Below are 9,083 nucleotides of genomic sequence, written 5' to 3'. Positions count from 1 at the left end.
TTAGATTTTAGATAAATGGGTTTAAACTTTGGTTTGTGTTTTCAGAAGAAGATTGCCTATGATTTTAAACTAGTTTTGACTTTGAAAGGACAAAAAATTAAAGTGGGTCTAACCACCAAACATTGATTAAAGTTTTTAAAACTACAACTACTACACAGACAGTATTCAATAAACATCAAATCAGTTCTAATTCAACTCTACCTAGCAGTCGAATTAATTACGCAACCAACCAAAACACAAGTACATGGGGTTAACACTCAACCATTCATCAACATTCATTTCAAATTCAACTCAACCTAGTACACATAGTTCAGTTCAAATTCAACTCTAACTAGCACTAGAATTGATTAAGCTTGAGTGTTACCTTTTTTTTTCAGTCGAAGCATAGCTTCTCCAAGTCCGCGACCTGCACTGAGAGGTTATAAACCTGCCCAGTGAGGTTATCAACCTCCCCATTGAGGGCTTTAACCTCTGCCTGGACATGTAAAAAACAATCACAATTTGTTAGTCCGTTAATAAAAAAAATAAGGAAAATATTACAAATATTAAACAAAAAAAATGTAAGTCACATTACCTCCAGCCTCTCAATCTGATTATTGACCTCCAGGACCCAGTTGATCACCAACTCAACCTCCTTTCAGACGCTTTGTGAGACGTTCGATATGCTCCTGGACACCAATCACCCAAGGCTGACGGTACTGAAACCCATCAGCCTTGTTAAGCACAAAAACACATGTGAGAATCTCGTTAGAAACTCAATTAAATGGAAATAATTTAATTGAGAAGAAGCGCTTACTTTGTAGTTTTTGCAGGTGAAGAACCGCTTCCCAGGAAGAGTGTCGTAGTCGTCCTTCCCCCGAACATCGTCAATGATTCTCCCTCCGCAGGGACACCTCGTCGGAATCCCGTATTCTGAATCTGCCACGTATCCTTGCATGTTGATCAACTCCGTCTACCTCTTTGTCTCTCTTCTCTCTTCTGTGGGATCCATCTGTACCAGAAAAAGCAAATATTAGAACACAATAAACGGTAGAGCGTAACCAGAAACTCGATTTGGAACCCTAAGTAGAAACCCCCAAATCGATTTCAAATCCTCGAGAAACGAACCCTAAATGGAACCCGTATGACGATAATTAACCTAAATGGAAACCCCCATATCGATTTTGAACCCTACATCAAAACCCCCAAATCGATTTTCAATTGACCGATAACGCTTTCGACCCCAAAAAGATTCAATGAAACCGTAAAAGTAGTTGATACTCACCTGAGATCGTTTACGAGAGACTCCGACGTCGATTCGATCGAGAAATTCTCCGGCTGTCGCGTCGCATGAGAAATCGCCTCCCACAGAGAGAAACCCTAGCTTTCGAAAAAAGATGAGAAAATGAATCCTCTCACGCGTAACCCTATTTTTCTCGCTTTCATCGCGATAACACGCGGCCAATGCCTGTTCGACGCGTGGCTTGAACCCATATCATACGGGCTCACTCCAACGAGACGGATCACCGAATTAAACCCGTTAAAACTTTTCTTTTTATTTTTCGGTCCTATAAACCCCAGCCCATGAACTCCTTTTAATCTGCTAATGCGGCTGCTCTTAGCCCCTGAATATGCATTTTTTGGGAAACACGCAAGAGAGGAATTAATTCTAATTCTTACACTACATAATGTGACAGGTGTCCTGTAGAGTAAGGAATAAGGAATCCGTAAAGACCAAGGAAGTCTTATTAGATCAAGGATTCGAGAGGATTTCATTTTATTTTAAAATTCTCTCTGATTGTATCTATCATTTATAATTTTTATATGAAATCCAAGCTTATTGGATTAGTCATAAGTTCTCTCAAATTCCAGCTTATTGTAAAATATGAATTTTGTCAATAAAATCTATCAAATGAAATTTGAAGAAGTTTTGATAATATTTTAGGGCTTTTCGCAAGATTGACTCAAAACTCAAAGTCAAACCTAAAACTAACTCATGTTTTTCTTGGATTTTTCTTTTGTCCTATTCACTCCCCGAGTTCAAATTATTTACGTAAATGCCATTAGGTTTTTTTTTTCTTTTTTTCTTTCGAAAATGACATTTTTACTCTCTCAACCTCATCATCTTTAAGTATTTACAAGATTGCCATTACAATTAATACACCAATCACCATGAACAACCATTTTGAAGCTCGTAATGCACCTCAAATCAATTTACACTCTCTCTTTCTCACTTGTTATGAACTAAAAACAACATCTCTTTCACTTTGCCTCCATATTCATCCAAAAAACTCAAGCTTTTGATTCAATTTTTTTTTATGGTTGATAGAGCCATTCAAGCATACTATTCTTGGTGGGTTACTTTCGTTTGAGGTTCTGGGTGGTTGGAGAAGACTATGTGTGCTAAGGAAGTCATCTCACTAGTTTAAGGTATGAAATTGAAATTTTTTCCAGATCTGTTCGCGTAGAAGACCTACCCGTAAGTAGTCTGGCTGTAGAAGACTTCGGGTAAGTCTTCTGGTCAAACGGACGACTTACTTGTAAGTCGTTATCTTTGTTTGTTAAAAAAAAATCTAGAGATTACCCTAGACAACTTACTGGTAAGTCGTCTAGGATAAACGGGTTAGTTTTGCATTTGACCGAATTGTGTCAGATATTTGACTTTTCCTGGACGACTTATCAGTAAGTCGTCTCCGGGAAAATTTTTTTTTTAATATTTTATTAAAGCTAGACGACTTATCTGTAAGTCGTCTCAGATTACTTTTGAAATTAGAAAATAAAACTTAAATATTTAATTTTTTCCCAGACGACTTACGCGGAAGTCGTCAAGTAAGACGACTTACTTGAAAGTCGTCCAACTTACTTGAAAGTCGTCCAGGATAAGCAAAGTCGTCCATATTTATTTCCTAGATTCTGGTCAAACCTTGCTTATCTCGGACGACTTTCTCGTAAGTCGTCTACCTGGACGACTTTCAAGTAAGTCGTCTGGGTAAAGTTAAATATTTAAGTTTCTTTTTCGAATTGCAAACTAACTTGAGAAGACTTACAAATAAGTCGTCTAGCTTTAATAAAATATTGAAATTTTTGTTTACCCAGAGACGACTTACTGGTAAGTCGTCCAGGAAAAGTCAAATATCTGACACAATTCGGTCAAATGTAAAACTAACCCGTTTTTTCCTAGACGACTTACTGGTAAGTCGTCTAGAGTTTTTTTTTAACAAACAAAGCTGGACGACTTACAAGTAAGTCGCCCAATTTAAAATTCAATTGCACAAATGACCTGTTTGGACGACTTACTGGTAAGTCTTCCAGACGACTTACTGGTATGTCATCTGCGTCAATGTTTAGTAAACTTTCATTTTCTCTATGTTTACTAATGTGTTTTATTTTGAATTTTTGTAGATGATGCGTCAGTTACATGCAGTGTATGGAGAATGGTTGTTGAAAGATTGCCGTTGGGATTTTGTGGTTGATAATGTCAAAGGAGCGAGAATCATTTTTTTGGGCGAAGGTTCGACACATGCTGAACTTCTTGCAATGGCTCAAGAAGATTATAACCTGAACATGAACACAGAATCTGTGGAGATAACCAACTCATTACCAGCAGAAATGATGCTGGCTCCAGACACCTCTCCTATTCATGTTACAAGTGATAGACAAGTTCAAAACTTGCTCGAGATAACAAAACCGCATGGAGTATGGCTTTGTGTATCAAGCCGTAGCAAGGTGGAAACGGTTTCATAGTTCAGGAAAGAAGATGATGAAGCTGATGAATGTTTTGAAGATGATGATGATGATTTGGTTGAAGATGAAAATCATGATGTGGAGGAGGATGATGGGGAGGAGGATGCTGATATCTCTATTGTTGCTGAAGCGGACGAGAATGGTGAGGATTACAGTGTTTATGGAAAGGTTGAAGATGAGGATGAGGAAGATGATGATATGTGTTTTGAAGATTTCAAAAAGATTGAAGGAAGAAGATCGAATGGTAATAGTATCTATGTCAACCAGAGTTTTGTTAGCAAGGATGCACTGCTTTCAGAGCTGCGGTTGACAGCAGTGAGGTTTAGGTTCTCCTTCAGAATATACAAGTCAACGAAAACTCTCCTTGTGACAACATTTCCGGTTAGTGGTTGTCAATGGAAGATCAGAGCGAGGGTGAAACATGGAACAAACACGTTTTGGGTAACAAAGTAAGTGAAAAACATACATGCTCAGTGGGAGACCGACTCACTCAGCGGAGACACTGTACTCTGAAGTATGTTGGTAGGATTTTCTTTGATCGTGTTGGAATCATTGATGGGTTGAATCGTGTTGGAGACACTCATCCAGGGTTTTTTCTTCCCGAAGACCTTCAAGTTAGTCGTCCAGGGTTTTTTCTTCCAGAAGACCTTTAAGTTAGTCGTCCAGTGTTTAGTCTTCCAGAAAACCTTCAAGTAAGTCATCCAGAAGGTCGTCCAGTTAGTCGTCCATGGTTTTTTCTTCCAGAAGACCTTCAAGTTAGTCGTCCAGTGTTTAGTCTTCCAGAAGACATTCAAGTAAGTCGTCCAGAAGACCTTAAAGTTAGTCGTCCAGGGTTATTTCTTCCAGAAGACTTTCAAGTTAGTCGTCCATGGTTTTTTCTTCCATAAGACCTTTAAGTTAGTCGTCCAGTGTTTAGTCTTCTAGAAGACCTTCAAGTAAGTCGTCCAGAAGGTCGTCCAGTTAGTCGTCCAGTGTTTAGTCTATGTATCAAAAATTTGTGTTGTGAACTTATCTATGTCAACTTCTTTGTCAAATTGCACTACCAAACAAATTTAAGAAGGTCTTGCCCTTTATATAATCTGAAAGGTTACAAAAGGTCACTGCACAGAAGACTTTCCAGACTACGTATAGGTTACAAAATAGGGATCAATTTCAAATACACACATCAGCCTAATCTATCATACAAATAATCTAACGTAGCCTGTTTATCACCCCTCATACGCACCCAGGTTGGCATCATTGTCCTTGTTTTCGAAATCATGCGCGTCAGGAAGCTCTTGAAATATATCCACCGCCATCTTATCCCTCATAGTCTTCCCATTGGGCTTAGCAAAGTCTTTTTTACTAAACTCTATCCCAAGAGCACGACATTCAATGTACTTTAGAGAGTACATGCCACAATCACCAGCTCGAGCCGGAGGTATATTGGTTGGTCTCTCATATCTGAATGACTCCAGACTGTATTGGGCACGTTGTTCGTCTGAGGAAGCGCACTCAACAAGCAGATAAGGGACCATGTAGAGAAAAGGCTCCATTACCACATCGAGTACTTCTAGGGAGATACTGGAACAAATGCTGTCCCAAACGACTATGTGCCTCTTAGGGATCGATATTCACATAGCAATCCAATGAGTGTCGTTGTAGTTCACTGGCGCATAGACATCATCAATATCCGTCCCCAAAACCTTGTTTGATTGGCAAAATGATGGTATAGTGCCTGCATAATAATTCCACCCCCACCAGTGAGTCCTCTTCCTAAACCGTTTTGATCGGGCTTCGAGTCCTTAAAATTAGTTGAATCTCCATTGCTGAGCAAAAAGATGATCAAAGAAGCACATTCTCTCGCTCCTGAAATGTTGTGGGTTAGCGTCGTACCTCTTCCTCAGCACATTAATCCAAACATCAATATGCTGAATAGGGTACAAGTCAAAAGATATCAGACGACTTACTGGTAAGTCTTCTACGTATACGACTTACCAGAAGACTTATTGGTAAGTCGTCTACAAAGAAAACTTACCAGTAAGTCATCTAAGTCATAGCAGAAGACTTACACAGTCCTCCAGCCACTCTAAGGAGGTGCGGAGGATTTGAAACCACCAAGTTCTACTTGTACGTGGTTTTTTATCGAGAGGTGTTCTATAATGACTGCAAACACAAAATGTTGAAAAGCAATCAGTTTTTGTAGACTAAAGCAAGCTATTATGGGAAAAGCAAACACTTACGGACAAGTTTTCAACCAATCAGCGAGCTCCTTCAACTTCTTCTTGTCAATTGGTGCAAAAGGATTATAGCCTGGATAAAGCTTTTTGTTTGGAATGATCACTTTGGCAGTGTTGTTTGCCATATAAAGAGATTACTGTGAGGCAGCAAGTTTCCTTGTTCGATCACTCTTTGCACGGCAAAGTGCCAAAGTATCATCTCTCTTTTCCAGATATCTAGCATCCTCCTTCTGTAAATCTGAAACAGTGGATTGATTTTTGTCCAATAGAACAAAGCTCGGTTCTGGAGCTTTATCTTTCGACGAACTAGCATCTGCGGGCACATCTGGACCTTTATCCTCTGGCAAGCTCTTCCTTCCCGCGTTCGTCCCATTAACACTTTCACTCTGCAATATACAAGATGGGTTTATACAATAATAACCAAAGATCCAGTTCAAACAATAATAACCAATGACTTTGTCCAAAGATCCATTTCATACACTATAAACAAAGCACACATGTTCTGACATACAAGAAACAAAGCAAATGCAACTTTTCAGTTATTATTCTTAAGAATTTGTCTAGTCAATCTCTTGTTGGGCGAGGATTCGTTACTAACCCCGGGTTCGAGCGTCGGTTTAGGTGGAGGGGTAATGTTTTGAACTGATGTCCTTTTCCGTTTTGTGGTGATACCAACCTTCTTCTCCACAGCTTCCACCCTTTCCGGCAGATACTCGATCTCCTTAAGGCACGTCCCAAACCTTTTCCTCATGGCATCAACTATGTCCTTGGACATGGTTTTAATATCCTCTTTGGTCAACCCACCAACAGTCGTATGAACCTCTTCACTAGCCTCTGCAGCTGCCTCTTCACTAGCCACTGCAGCTGCCTCTTCACCAGCCTCTTCACTAGCCTCTTTACGAGCTTTCTTCCGAGGTCTTGGACTGTCTTCCTTCACTACCTTTTTCTTCGCTGGACTCACAACCGCCGGCTTTGTATTGACCCAAGTACCGGTGACTTCCCAGCAATCCATGGTCCACTTCCACGGTTTCTTCACAAACATTAGTTTAATTATGTTCTCCGTGGGCGTGTCCTCAACATCAAACTCCCATTTTGGAAGCATTACACCAATGTCCTTCTGAACAAAGTTGATCACCCTAGTCTGCAGTAAATACAAGATATGAACTTAGATATTTGACGGATTAAGAAAGATGGAAAGAAAAGACTTCACAGACGACTTAATTATAAGTCGTCTGGAAAGTCTTCCAGCTGGACGACTTAGTAGACGACTTATAATTAAGTCATCTGGAAAGTCTTCCATCTGGAAGACTTAGTAGAAGACTTATAATTAAGTAGTCTGGATAATCTTCCCAGACGACTTAATTATAAGTCTTCTACTAAGTCATCCAGCTGGAATTATAAGTCTTCTATTAAGTCGTCCAGTTGGAAGACTTATCAGACGACTTAATTATAAGTTTTCTGTGAAGTCGTCCATATTGAAGTAAATACCTGACTGAGGATAGCCTCTTTAAACTGTCTGCGTCCTTTGCGACCCTTGTAAGCTAGTGTCGGTGGAGACGGATTACCATAATTAGCACCCAATTCCGTCAGAGCTGTGTACACCCAGACCTGGAGAGCTTGCGCAAACCCATTAATAGTGTAACAACCCAAAATATCTCTGCCCTTCACAGAGTCCATCAGCACCTTAAACACGACTCTCCCCCATGGATAATTCTCAAACCGCTCTAACTCCATCACTAGCCTTGCCAGACTAACCCGTGTAGGGGTTGAATACTTTATCCCTTCAATGTATCCAGTGAAGATGACAAGGTACGCGAGCCGCTTGCGATCATCCCGAGACCACCCTTCGCATCTCTCAAATGATGTTATTATCTCCTAGTATATGGCCCAGCTTCGACATGAACTCCCAACATCTCCCAGAAAGAAGTCAACTCCTTTGTAACAACACAGTGAGGTCTCTCAAGGTCCTCGATGTACTCGCTGTTTTGACCAGTGAGGTTTTCAAACTCTAACAGTGAAAACCTCACAGGTTCTGGACCAACGAGACTCCACAGCTCATACTTCTTCTTTATGTCCAGCTGGAAACCGAGCATGTAGTGAACCAGCCTTGAAGCCCAATCAAATACCAGCTCTTGGAACTTGATGAAAACTCTCAACTTCAACTCTTTCAGCTCTTCATATTCGTCATCATGAAGAGCTTTCTTTAAAGCAGTATGCAACGTCCAACAAGTATGATATGAAATGCTATGTACTGCGGGGGGCTATTCCCCTAATGTATGTATCCTACGGGGGAGTTCTGGTATATCCATTTTTTTCCCTGCAAAAAAATCAAACACAACCATCTCAAAACAATCAAAGACTTATCATTAAGTCAACCTTCTCAAACAATCAAAGACTTATAATTAAGTCGTCTGGAAAGTTTTCCAGCTGGAAGACTTTCCAGACGACTTAATTATAAATCTTCCAAGACTTCCAGTAGAACATTTTAAAGCCGACCTGAAAATTCGGAGAAGATATAGTCGCCTTCGACATAGCGATTATATATCTGCAAAAATAGACGTGAAAAAAGAACGAGTGTATAAATTGATAGAGACAACGTTTTATGTTCATCTTTTCCTCAATCAATCACTCGACAGTAAGAGATATAACTTACCGGAGGCGGAGTTCAACGAGACGCCTTTGAGAGAATGCGCGCTAGGGTTTCCTCTCAGATCTTATATAGAGGAAGCGGCTGTGAGAACGGTGGTGAGAACGACGGTGATAACGGCAGAGAGATAACCGGCGGTGAGAACGATGGATTAGAGAGAATCGACGGAAATCGCCTTCGAAATCGCCTTTGAGAGAAACGACGTTAGGGTTTTCTGAATTTCGCAAAACAATGAATAAAAAAAACACCTTATATATGTCCGGTAAATAATCCGGTTAGGTTTAAAAGTACATTGAAAAATTAAAGGTTCGGTCCGGTTTGGACGACTTACTAGTAAGTCGTCTGTTGAATACTGTACATCAGACGACTTACTAGTAAGTCATCCCAGACCCTAAATTTAACCCCTAAACTAAATTGATTAAATTAACTAACTAACCACGTTATAAAGCCGTAGTTATACTAAATAGTGTTTACTATACTAAATAGTGTTTACT

The sequence above is a fragment of the Brassica napus genome, chromosome C3 (genome assembly GCF_020379485.1).
Source record: "Brassica napus cultivar Da-Ae chromosome C3, Da-Ae, whole genome shotgun sequence".
Classification (NCBI taxonomy): domain Eukaryota; kingdom Viridiplantae; phylum Streptophyta; class Magnoliopsida; order Brassicales; family Brassicaceae; genus Brassica; species Brassica napus.
The sequence above is the reverse complement of the archived record's forward strand: the minus strand, read 5'-3'. Positions refer to the sequence as shown.